We start from the raw sequence: 13,644 nt of genomic DNA, 5'->3' as shown, positions 1-13,644 counted from the left end.
TCCCACTCTTAGCTTTTCGCTACCCTTTTTCTCTTCCTGTCACATGCTATTTTGACTTTTTCCCCCTAACCTGAACTCCTGAGACATAGTTAAAACCTCTCCACTTCCTTCTCTCCTACATCCTAATCTCCTTTTATCCCAACAGCCGAATCTATTGTCCAAATCTACCTTGTATATACTGCCTGACTAGTAGTAGTACATCCTTCCCTCAGGCTTCTCCAAAACCTTCACACTTCATTGAACAGTTCAGGTAAGATGCTGAACAGATGACCTCTTTTTTTTCAGAGATGTGTTTTTGATTGCCTGGTGGTATTTTTTGTTTGTTTTGTTTGTTTTTGTGCGGTGTAGGTTTGTCTTATTTTTCTTTTTTTAAATTTCTCCCCCTTTCTTAAGCTATCCACTTGGCATCCTCTGTCTGTCCATGGAAGCCCTATGAAGTTAATGGAATAGTTTTTGGTTCCTTCCACCTACAGAAGGAAGAAATTACTATTTAGAAAAGAACAAGGTTTGCTTCAAACTAAAGGCAGCCAATCCTGAAGACCAGCTTAATCTCACATTAGGTATGCATATTTGCACATCCTCTTCCCGTGTTTCTGTCTGAAACAGGGACATGATCCACACAAACCCATGCCCAAGGCACACGATCACCTGCAAAGTATGCAGGAAAATAAAAGGACGGGTCCAGTTGTGTCATGACGCAGTCTCAGTGCTACTCCACTGCATGCCACAGAAGCCACATTATTTTTTTAAAGCAAATCCTATTTTTGCTTGAAATTTTACTAATGCGTTGTTTCTCCAGTTAAACAACAGGAGTAGAAGATAAAGATCATTAAAAAAGTGAAAATTAAAACAAGCTTACTGAGTAGTGCTCTTTGCTCAACTTAAAAAAAACCCTCAACACTAAAAATGCTTAACATTAAGCTTTGTGTTTGGCTCCTCATATATCCCGAGTAAACATTTTTTGCACACAGCTGGACAAAAATGTATTCCCTCAGACAAGAAATAAAAGTTTTTAATTATCCTCTAATTGAAAGGAAGAACTTTGCTATCTATAAAACTACAGGGATTTTTTTTTGCAAGTCTGGTTAAAGCACTCCATAATCCGCAGCATCATTTCTGCTATCAGCGCAACACAAACTTGTGAGCCAAATCTTACGTTTGAAGACTCAAGATAAGGAAGTCTTTACATGCAGGAAAAAAACTAGTTTTAAGATTGTACCACCTCTAAAACTCCATGAAAAATATCCCTAAATAAATCTCAAAAATTAATTAAAGCTTCACAGCACCAGGAAGAACATTTTTACACCCAGGTCCCTTAGGTCAGAATGCAGTTATTAGACCGTGCAGAACAATTTTAGTTTGGCAAGCTCCTGCATTTTGAGGTAAAAGCCAACACTCAAATGCTTGTGATTTTCATCCTGGCTTATCATCCTCCAATAAAATAAAAATGAATGATGCCTCAAAAGTTTATGCAAGTTAAGTATTTGTTTCTACCCCTCTTACTGCTATACTCATTGTCAGACAGATCACATGAACAGCAATCCTACTGCTTGTCCAAATCCACTCAGCAAATCAACAGCTTCACAGGATCTTTACATTACAAAGCGAAGCTTTCCTTTAAATAAGTTAATATTTCATCTTTTCAAAAACCAGACCCTTAAGTATTATACTAGGCTGGCAATGGAACACGCAGCTTTATATCAAGAAACCAACTCTAGCTTTTGAACTCTGGTTCGAGAAAAATAAAACAAACCTGACCAAGACATTACGACTGTGGCCCGTCCTTGCAGGCCTGTAGTTTAAGTTACAAGCTTATTGCTTTTCTCCTCTACTGCTTCTAATCCCTTAGATACTGCCATCAGCCTCGGCCAAACGAATACTATTTTCACTGTAAAAATTTCTAAATCACGATTCCTTGTTTGGGGTGGGAGGGAAGCAGCGCTGCCTTTTTGCTTGTCGATGTATTTTGGAACAGAACAAGCACTGCGTACGATTTGTATGTGAAGCTCATGGTGCCACAGCACTGTACACGAGAGCAGAGGCATTAGCACAAGTTAGCACCTCCAGCACTGTGCTCAACACAAACCTGCTCCTATTTCAGGAATATAAGCATTGTAAAACAGCTGCTCTTCTGACAGTTTAAAAATATATCCCTCTATTGGCCTATTGCTCAGCTATGAAAAAATAATACAAAAAATATTCTTAGGATTGGCTTCTTAGTAATACTGTTTCTAGTTTCTCAAGAAAAACTTAAGAAATTCTAGCAAGATATTGCAAGGGAAGGACAAAATATGACTAGACAGTGGAAGCTGCAGTTCATTTCATTGCAGAGAGCTCAGGAGCAGGCACTCGTGCGCTCATGCACACGGTGAGTTTCCACTGTGGCCTCATGATTTCAAAGGATTCAACGTCTCAGCACTACATCACTGAGCAAGTCAATCCAAGTGAACGAGCCCCCATCTATCTGACTGCAGCACAGAGCTTTACCTTGGCTACCTTGGGGCTTCTAAAGTCAGCCCAGCCAAGAAAGGAGCTCAGCAAAGCCTGCCTGTAAATGGGCCTACACTGAACTTCTTGCTGCTGCGGCTTGTCCAGGGCCATACAGGCCCAGTATGCTCTGCCAGGCAGTCCTGCGCCACTGAGCAGCTTACACACTGGACCTCCCAGCACACTGGGGTCACTGCAACGTGAAGCACACAAAACTAGGTACGTGGTTTCACTCCAAAACACAGGATACAGCCTTTTATTAGGCAGGATTCAAACGTAAGTTTTAACTTGGTCATCTTAGAGGGCAAGGTTTGACTTTTAACAGAGGAAAAAGTTGTCTTAGTTTTGATTTACACACCTACTATCTCCCCTAGCAGCAGACTCGTCTTCCTTCATGACCCCCTCTACAGACACTCTTCCTTACACTGCTGTCTGTCACCTTTTACCTCACCCGTGTCACAAGAGTGAAAGAGGCGGAAGCCTACAGATCATCACAGGAAACAATTCTGCAGACATAGGAACATCATCAACTGTATAACAAATGAGACTGGGGGAAAATGGAATCTTGGAGGCATTCTTCTTGGAGCAGGAACTGACGGAGATGTATATTTCAGAAAGCTTTGGAGAATTTTTTAAGATACTTCAAGGAAACCTCCCAGAACATCCTAGAAGAACAAGTATCTTTAAAGAGCTGGTTTGCTTTCAGTTTCAGGCTTATTTTCAGGATTGGTATGAAGTGCTTAAGCACCTTTCAAATCACTGCATAATAGGAAAAAAAACAATTCTCTCTGTTCCGAGGCAAAGCAGTGGAACGATTTGCCAAGACCTTGCAAGAGGCATGCTAAAAGACATCATGTTTGCCCCCAGCCTTGGAGGAAAAAAACCCTACCACTCTACAAAACCCACACACCACATCTCCCTGCTCCCCTAAAAGGCATATTCCAATCAAAGCCAGATATGCTACTTGCAGAGCAAGAAATTCAACTGCTACTAACGTAGAAATATAGAAAATTAAAATAACTGATCTTGTTAGTGGTGTGCTGTGTTCTATTTCCCTGTCCCCTCCTACCATGGCTCCTAGCAAGTGTCATACTTTGGGCATTACAGCCTTTCCAGGAATCTCAAGAGTAACGTTCAGTTTGGCTGACATTCCCTGCGCGTGGGAAGAAAGAGTGAGAAATGTGTAAGTTTCTTACCCTTCACCAGATGTACAGCCTTAACTTTTTCTCAGTTTAAGGAAAAGGGTTAAAAAAAAAAAAAGCATACACACATATACATTATTTCCAGAATTTACCAGTACTGAAACTCAGCAGAAACTCCCGAGCACTACCCTATCTGCAAAGGCAAGCAACACTGACATTACCTCAAGTTTTTAATTTGTTCAGAGAATGGCATTTCACTGAAAGTTTAGCTTAGATTTAATCCAATTCCCATTTGCCAATGCAGACTCATAAGAACATGGTAGAAACATTACTTACTGACATGAGTGGGACAGACAATGAGTGAATTTCCTTGAGTAAATATTCATTTGATTTTTGCTCCAGAGCAGCACCAGGGCACGGAGACCTTAGCACCTCTCCACTTTTCTCTAAGAGCTGTAATTCTGTGACCTTTCAACACGGAGCTACTTTCTTCTGACTGGCAGGCACCCACTAGGTGCTTTCCTCAGCAGCAGGGAGTTGTTTTTAGACAAATGACTCAAGACGATTGAGTTAACAGCATCAAGTCAGGAAGATGCTGCCAAATCTCTGCCAAAAGGCCCCGGGGGCCCAGGAATCGCAAGTACCACTTGCCACCAGCTGAAATGAATGTTCTCTGCAGAAATTTCAGCCGTATCAACCTAGAATTGTTTTATCTTTATGTGGTGCTAGATCGATGTATTTTCTCACTCCGGATTGCCAGGAATAGGACGCAGGTTTCCCCCCAGCACACTCCTCGGTAATTCAGCAAGTAACGTCTCACCCAGCGGTGAAGCAGGAGGGCGGCTCCACAGGGCTCCGTGCTGCCCCAGCACGAACACACACCCCCTGCCACGCTGCGTGCCCCAGCGGTAGCTCTGCCTTGGGCTGCTCTGCAGCACAGCTGCACCATCGCCCAGGTCTAACGCAGCGCTGGCCTCAGAGGCACGACCCGGGGCGGGCAGCTCTAGCCGCAGGGGCGTACGAAGTTACCCCTCTTGGCATCTGCCCACCCCCCCCTACGGCAGACGACCGTGGCGAAAGGAAGCGCCTGCCCTCGCAGGCACTGCAGATCAAGCTTGAGCTATCAACGCAGGCAAGTTTGAGTGACCAGGAGCAGCAGGGGATCGCAGTGCTGACGGGCCAACGGCAGCGAGTGGCCTCTCGCTGTCCTGGGTTACACACAGGCACGAGAGGGAAACAAATCCTGCCAGAGTCACCAAGGCCGTTCCCGCAGGCACATGAGCCAGAGTCCAAGCCCCTCACACCGACTGTGCACAGCAGCCTCACCTGAATGAGCTACTTTGGGACTTCAACTGATCACAACGTGATGCCTTCAAAGGCACAGCAGAGAGTGGGTGTGGGAAGAAATCTGAGGTGGGAGGAGAAAGGAGGAAGAAAATGCAGCCAGGAAAGAGACACCTTGCTACAAGCAGGATGCTCTGGTGTTTACGGCTCCCAGATTTTCTGTGTTCATGATTGTCATGCCCATTGTTACAGGATTCAAAGCAGCATTATCACAGGGACAGGCAAAATTAATTAGTATTTCAAATGAGGTAGCTTGTGCTGCACTGCAGACCTTTTTTCTTACTTGTTACCAGCCATCGTTACAATTCGTTGTATGGTTAAAACAATACTAACACAATTCCTTCACAACAAGTAATTTAGAGCAGCCAAAGGCTTGGTGCTCAGAAAACATTCTTTTATCACAATAATAAAAGAACTTTTTTTTTTTTTTAGCCAAGGTCTTTTAAGCCTCAGTGCAAAGTAGGTGCATAAATACAAACAGGGCTACAGCAGAAATTAGCATAACTAATGCAAGATACTCCTTGGGTACTGAGTTACATTTAGCAATGAATTAAGTTATGACAACTGAAAAGATTTCTGCCATATATTCTGGGAAAAGTAAATTCTGTGCCACCACTTCCATAGTTCAAAAACACAGCTATGAAGGCAGCCGACATCTGGAACTCACAAAATCCTACAGATGGTTCCTTGCCTCTGTCTCCACTAAATATTATTTAAAGTTATACTAAAGGTCTCCTAATTGTCTTCTTACCAAGGGTGCCTGCACATTTTGAATCATTTAAAAATCAAGTTACACTTGGTTAGCATGCAGGAGGAGGCAGCACCAGGTCTTTGTATCAGTCCCACACTTTTGTCTATACTAAGAACCATAATGTATTAAGAGACGTATCAGCCCAAATAACTGAAGGCTTTTTCTGCATATGAAGCTAGCATTCAGCTGCAGCAACACACCAGGTTTGCTGTCCCTGAAAACCCCTATTCTCCGAGAAGCACTATTCACTTTCACTTTACCATAACTGCCCAAAGAAACCTAATATAGCTTGATTCTCTTCAGCTATTTAATCACCACTGCCACTACTCATTCTATTTGCATCTTGACAGATTTCAAACCCTAGTGTTACTTCTACACACCTTCCTCAGCTGCTTATTTCAGTTACTGGATTTTCTTCATTCAGTTCTTTCCCCAAAATTCTACTTTATCATAACAATAATGCCTTTGTCAGTCAGTGGTTTGGAAGCGTTGCACATAAACTGTTTCCAATATTGCCTTTAAGCTATCAGACACAGCCCAAAGAAAGCCTTATTCCTTTTTTCTTGAAAGGCCAAGAGAGATTCTTGCATGAGTTGGGGAACAGGAAAAAAACAGAAAATAAAATCAAACCAAAACAACAGAATCAGCAGAAAGGCATGGAAACTCAAGCATCTGAGTGGAGCTAGCTTATGTCCACACCACTAATTAATTACATTTACATTTGAAGGAGGGGTATTTACACTCAGGCTGCGCAGATTCAAGCTCATGGTAACACTACACTCAAGTATCTGCATATGTGAAAGGGCTTTTTGTGTTAGGAACAACTCCAGTGGTTCTGTGCTTAAGACACTACTAGTAGGACTCTTTCAAGACACAGGACAGACAAAGGGATAATCAGCTGGTGTTGACAGAGTGCTAGTAATGTGTGTTGTATAGTTGTCTGCACAAGATTAGGTGTCTTGCAGGTAATACTAGAAACTATAAATATATTTAAAGGAAAAAAAAAACCCTGCAAACAAAAACACCCATAAAATTCATTGTCATAACAGATTTTTTTTCCAGGTAATTAAGGAAATTAACTTTTTTTTTTCCTCTCCCCTCTCTGGAAAAAAAAGAACACTCTTCACGAATTGTGACTGCCAGTCAATTCCTGTCTTAAATGTTAAGGTCACTCAAAGCTGACTGTCTTATGGCTCAGGATGCTACTAGTAAATCCATTTACTTCTACTCTAGACAGATGACTAGAGTGACAGTCTTTATTCAGCTGTTCCACACTGCTGGGAAATATGATGGCAGGAGAGCAGAGGTGTCCATTCTCGGGCAACAGAAATTCCAGATACAGCTGCTGGACCTGCTAGCACAAACCATCACCCAGTGGTAAGAACCATCAGCTGAGGGTAGGGATTGCCTTTGTCCATCAGGCAGCCTCCTCTGCATTTGGCTGTGAACTCCTCCAAAATCAGTTGTCTCCCTATTTATTAAGTGGCTCTGTTTGCAACAAGCACTTCCTCAAATATTAGGATAAGATCTCCTTGTAAAACTCTATGGATAAAAATCTCCTTGTAAATCTCCTTACAAAGTATTAGGCAATCTTTCCTGAGAGCAGGATTTTGCTGCTGCCAGGTTCATTGGGGAATGGGAGAAACTGAAGTGCCCAGCAAGCTGACTTCCTCATGCATTAGGTCACTGTATTCCTCATATAAAGCTTTAAATTCAATTTTTATGGGACATCAGTCAGGTTTGATTGGTATTTGCCACCTGAGATTAAATATGGAATGACCTACAAGAAGAGTTAATTTTCTGCTGGCAACACATTAACAACATAGCAACCAGTAATGTAATTTAGGTGAACTCCCACTAAGACATTAGTAAGCCAAACTTCTGAATCGTCCTTTAAAGAAATTGTTTTGAAAAAAAATGTAATTTAAAAACATGTCTAGTAGTTGTGGGGCAGTTTATTGTTGTGGGCAATATTTACAAGTGGACTTGTCAATATTAATATTTCATATTTCATAACTTTTATTTTGGAATAAAGGTTCAAAGACTTCTTATGGTAATTTAGAGAATACGTCTAGATATGGCTCATCAAGTTGGCTGATAACAAATGCTCCCATTTTTTGATGTTGAAGGTATTTTGCTGCTTGTTCTTGCAGAACAAAATATCACTCACTAAACCCTGGGCTGAAATATCTTGGGATAAACTTTGACTGTAGCTAAAGCTACTTCCTCTAGTTTCTTTGCAAAAAGGAAAAAATAACCAGCAACTGCCCAGTAACATAACAAAAGATCCAGGTGCTGCAGAGGGGAAAAAATGTCAGGGATAACATGACAGAAAGTTTTGTCTAAGAGGACAAGATCAGAAGACAGATTTTTGTTGCACCAGGTCTCGTTTAACTACCTGATAACTTAGGAACATGAAAAAGTGACAGCACAAAGACTGCATGAGGCACTGCAAAGGGATTTTTGGATACTGCAGAGTAAACAGAGGCAAGCATACAGAAAAGCACAGCCTATCATCCATATAGCTCTCAGTAAATAATGTTTCCAGTAAAAAAAAAAAAAAATAGATAAAATCCTCAGAGCTCACCTGCCTGCCCAGAGTTTACCATGTTCTTGGAAATCATTAACTCAGGGCTTTGTAAAAAGGTCAGCTGAAAGACTACAAACCCTAATGCAGTGTGTGCCAGGAAAAGAAACTGCTGCCTGCTACACCTCAGAGACGCATTAGGGCTCCCACAGCAAAGCCCTGGGTGTAACATCGCAGGGCTGGCAAACTGCCCAGCAAGGAACAGACAGTTTGATGCATGCACAACACCCACTAAGGGAATGAGCTTTTGCTGTTACCTTCCTAGGATATCACAGGCCACAATACAGTTGCAAGAATATCTCCATTTGCAGGTGAAGTACTAGAGTGTGGTGGGAAATGTTTTTGAAGAACAAGAAATTATTGCTCCTAGTTTAACAGGTAAATTAGGAAACACATGAAGTTATGGAAAGTCAGATCAGGAAAGTACTTCTGAACATCTACATCTAAGTACAAGGTCACCCAGACCCTTAAACCTGCTGCCCTCTGACGAGCTACACAGAACACAAACTGGGATGGGGCCGGGAGGTGCAGCCATGTGCCTAAAGGCCTCAGAGAGGCCATGCAGCATGAGGAGAACACTGCCAGGCACCAGGGAAGAATCACAAAACCAAGCACCCTATGCCTGGCAGCACAGCTCCCGAGGCCCCCCTGGATGTACCTAACAGCTCTGCCAGGCCATCGCTCCCGCTCAGATTCCTATTCCCCCCCCTAACGGCTCCTCGGCAAGAGGGCTTCCCAAGTGGCTCTGCAGGTGTGGGGAAGCAGGAAAGAAGCACAGGACTGTCACAAGTTTGAGAACGTCTGTAGGAAAAAAGCCTCACAAAAAAGAAAATGACTGAATCTAGTGCTCAATGGTCTTTTAAGCTGCCTTTTGGCTAAATTAATAATTCTTCTAAATTATGAATCATTAAAATAGTTCAAGCCTACCTTCTGCATCACTTCCTTCTCTTAGCTTTATCTCAGCAGCTATCTGCCCTGCAACACAGCAACTAGTATCTCCGTTTGCAATTACTAGGCTGAATTCAAGCTTTTAAAAATGAGTAATTATTTTAAAAAAAATAAACCATCCCATGAAAATTATGGAGCAGTACATGAAGCTGATAAAAGTATACTCACAAAACAACCCCCCCGACATCTTATGCACAACTTGCATCCTTTCCCAGGTATTGTAAAAAAAACCCTGCATGGTAGTTAAACAGGATTTTTAAAAGCAGAACAAAAACTGAAGTTTGCTCTGTTTTGGGCTCCTTTGCAATATTCAGGTAAGTCTGCATGTCACAAGCCCACAGAAGTGTAAGTCTTCATGTACCATCAATCCCAGCACTGTGGAAATAATACACTTCACTTCTCTGCTTTTTTAATCCAAACCTGCAAACCTAAAAGCAGTGAGTGACTACTTGTCACGAAGAATGGTACAATAACAGGTTCTCTGCATGCATGCTACGACAAGGCAGTAGCTGAGGCAATTAACATAAGCACGTAAGTTCTAAGTCTGCTACAGACAATTGCAAACCAGCTTACAAAATAACTATTTAGGTCTCTTCAAACAAATCATGTCTGTTCCTCTCAAGGTTACTTAGATTTAATCTAAATTTTCTCTCATTCTCTCTGCAGAGAGAATAGGTTGCCTAATTCCAGATGAATGATTACTTCCATCTCTCTTTTTTTTTTTGCCTCAAATAGCTGGATTATTTTTTTATTTTATTTTAATTTTTTTTTTTTTTTAGCCTATCTTCCTGCTTAGCACTTCACAAGAGAATGTGTAAGAATTCCCACACTGGAGACAAACACGTAATTAAAATGCACAACTGAAATACCACAAACAAAAAATCTCTGCATAAAACCCTCACTCGAGCTCTCTGTAAGTCATATGATTAAAACGGTTCCGTTTAAGACAATGCTGCACCACCTATAGCATCAGAGAGAGCGCTGCAGACACTGCAAAGGCAGAGCATGCTGTTCTTGAGATCCAGTTCTTTTCAACAATCTCGTAAGACAAAAGACAATTTTAATAGTCAAAAGGGAACACGAATGGGGAACAGATGTGCCATGTGATCTTTCGTAAAAAAAGGAAAAGCAGAGGCTTGAAACGCTGCAGAGGAACTTGATTTTTAGCACAGATAAGAGAAGACAGTCAAAGGTTATGTAGCAGGCACTCCACCGAGGACTGAGGGAAGGGGGGGGGGGAGGTAAAGTTGTGGTTTGTGTGTGGTTTCGTTATGTTTTTTTTCCCCTTGACCGAGGACAGAAGGACTTAAGCATGACCCACAGAAAACAATTTAGTTACAGCAGAATGAGGAAATACTGGGGAAGTGGATAAAAGAACAAATATTTGTTGCAGTCTCATTACTCCTTTCCTACCCAATTCACTGTAGTGGAGATTGACCTCATACAGAAAAGTGACCTGTGGTTACTTCTCAAATGCTGCTATTAAATTTCATACATACTAATAACAGAAAAATGGATACTCTTTTCCTGTTACAGGAAGAATATGCACTAGGTGGAGAGACTTAATGACCGAGTTGAAAACTCCATAAAAGTTGCGTCAGGAAACTCAGGAACCTAGAATTTATAACACCTTGTGAGGAAAGTACATGTTAAACCAGCATAAACTCTTATCAGTTGTAGGAGACTGTTGAACAAAGAGTTGGATAAACGCTGCAATACTGAATGGGTGAAAAACGAATGCCATGAACCCTCAGCACTTACAGACACAATTTTAGACCAACAACTAAGATTTCTCCTACTCACATTTTCCACCACAGGCATCTGAATGAAAATTAGGAGGCTAATAAGTGATGAAGTAATGTAAAACCCCTGATTAAAAATGAAAGTGACTTTTTAGTTCACTGTTTTAACTCTAAGGCTTATAGAAAGCTCCTACTGTTGTTACCAGAGAAGAATCTGAGAGTAGAAAAATTTGAGAGAAGGTATTTTTCATAATCTGAAATACTTATGTTATCCAAACCCTTTCAAACCAAGAACAAAAGCTTTAGCTGAGATCTAAAAGGCAATCAGGAAGTGCTGAAGCAATGAGTGATCACAGCTACACTGAAGACTAACACCACAAGACAAGTTCCTTCTTTGGCTCAGACACTTAGCTCACTGCTTTCCCTAAGATCCTCCCCCCCCCTGCTCAAACACTCTCCTGCCCATGGACCAGTTTTCAGGCAAATTCTGAAGCTCAGTGGAGGTCTCACACTAAGCATATGCCAGTAAGTTTCACCTAAGCTGTTGGATGGGTAGAAGAGACAAGCCCACTCCCCCTGCTATGAAACAGCTGCTGGGCTCAGGTGCTCATTTTCTGCCTGGCCCCCCGGGCAAGCCAAGCAACACCAAACTGGGCACCACACCACACCCTGACCACATGGTAACTGGGGATCAAGGGAAGAGTCCAACCACCACAGAGCTGTCAGGAATGATTTAGTAGGTACAAGGAAAAACTGGTAATGGATGGCAGGGGTGGGCTCTGTGGGTAGGGAGAAAGATGGAGTCCTTCTGGGGGCAGTATAAGAAAAGCAGTCACAAGATGACTTCCCAAGAAACCAGGCTGACTAGTTCTGTTGCTCTTGGAACAATTTTTTCATTAGAAGACTGCCAAGAAAGCAGATTTCATACCATATAAAGGGCACATGCCCACTCATCTTTATAAACTGATATGACCAATACAGTGCCAAGCACCATATAAGTGAGAATCTTTCTACTCAAGCCAAGCATCTAGTTTTCAATTCATCTGGATCCACTCTGAGTACCTCAACAGGAATTCTGCTTATTTATAACAGAAAAGGTTCTCATTTGATGATAACATGTGCTTGAGCTGAGACACTACAACACAAAAAAGTGCACCCAAAACGGTTCCATTTCTTTATTTTGAAATTGATGAGAGGTATATAAAGATAGTTGACTAATGATCCAGCCTGTTCAATTTGCTGTTCCTCTTCTTGAAAGGTAACCATCTTCTCCTACAGGAACACTTTGCATGCTTACCATGCGAATACTGTACTTCAGTGCCGACACTTTTAGCTTATTCTGTAGCTTGAGATCCAGAGTTACTGACACACTGCTGTTAACATCACCTTGCCATTGCTTGATAGCTACTGCATTAGCATTTTCAGTAGAGGTTTCTTCTGGAGGAGGCAGATGGAATTACCTTCTCCCTGTTTATGCAACAGAATCTTCAAATGGAAGCATTGCAACAGATCACCATGTGCTTCTCTTGTGGACTGTGTTTTGGGGAAACCAGAGCCATCTCCCTACTGACAAGAGCTGTTCAGTTTCCTGGAACATTAAGGATTGCAATTTGCACCATTAACATGAAGTTATGAATTCCAAATTACAAGCTGCTTTGTTTGCCAGGACTGTGGACATATTAGACATTACACTGTATTAAAACAATCCCAAACCTTTCTGAACGTAGATGCTACGGAAAGAACACACAACTAGATATTCCTGTATCTTTCAAAATTAATTTTTCCCATACTTTGCAGAGTCTGAGGCATGAAAATGCTCAAACATTTACAAAACTAGTAAATCCATAAAACAGGCCACTCTCCTTACAACTCCTGGCCCAGGAAAAGAGACAGGACTGCGCTTTTCAGAACACCCAGTCTCCTTATAGAAGTAAAACTGTAACCTGAGAAAGATTTTAAACTATTTTTTACATTTTTTTTTTCCAAAATAAACCCAGCCATTACACCTTAGTTATGATCTGCAGACAACTCAGCTGAAGTTCTTCCTCTTTTTCTTAGCACAGAATGCACTACTAAATTCTGCTAGTGTTTTAACAAAAAGTTTTCCTGTAGAAAACAAGCTGGCTTCACCCACCAGCTCCTACTACCTGTGTCAAAACAGTGCCTTCTGATCATCGTGTAGCCAGTCTGTTTACAGCCCATCACCTACAAACATGTTTGGGACAGGTAGCACAGGGACAAGGCAGCCAGAAGAGAAAAGGAACTACATGAGAAGAGCTCCACTCTTTCAGACCTTCTGAGGGATGTGGTCAGCAGACACAATCGGCCCAATTCACAAACAGTATAATACAGCCACTGTTTACAAAAGCAATGTTAAGAGCAAAACATGTTTTGATAACAAGAAAGAATACACGAAATGGTTTTAAACTAACAAAAAGCTATTTTACAATATCCTTTATGTATTTCTAGGTGTGCTTTCTTGCAAACAGATCTCTGAGCAACTTATGTAGAAATAATCTAGTAAGAAAGTGTTCATTCACCGTTTTCTACTTTAAAATGTTAAAAAAAGTCAATGAGATGATCCTGTGTTGCCTTGAGTCTCCTGCAGTTCTTCAGTTACATAGAATCATAGAATCATTTAGG

This window comes from Merops nubicus, unplaced genomic scaffold (assembly GCF_000691845.1).
Source record: "Merops nubicus isolate BGI_N331 unplaced genomic scaffold, ASM69184v1 scaffold33546, whole genome shotgun sequence".
In the NCBI taxonomy this organism is placed as follows: domain Eukaryota; kingdom Metazoa; phylum Chordata; class Aves; order Coraciiformes; family Meropidae; genus Merops; species Merops nubicus.
This window is presented reverse-complemented; position numbering follows the sequence as displayed.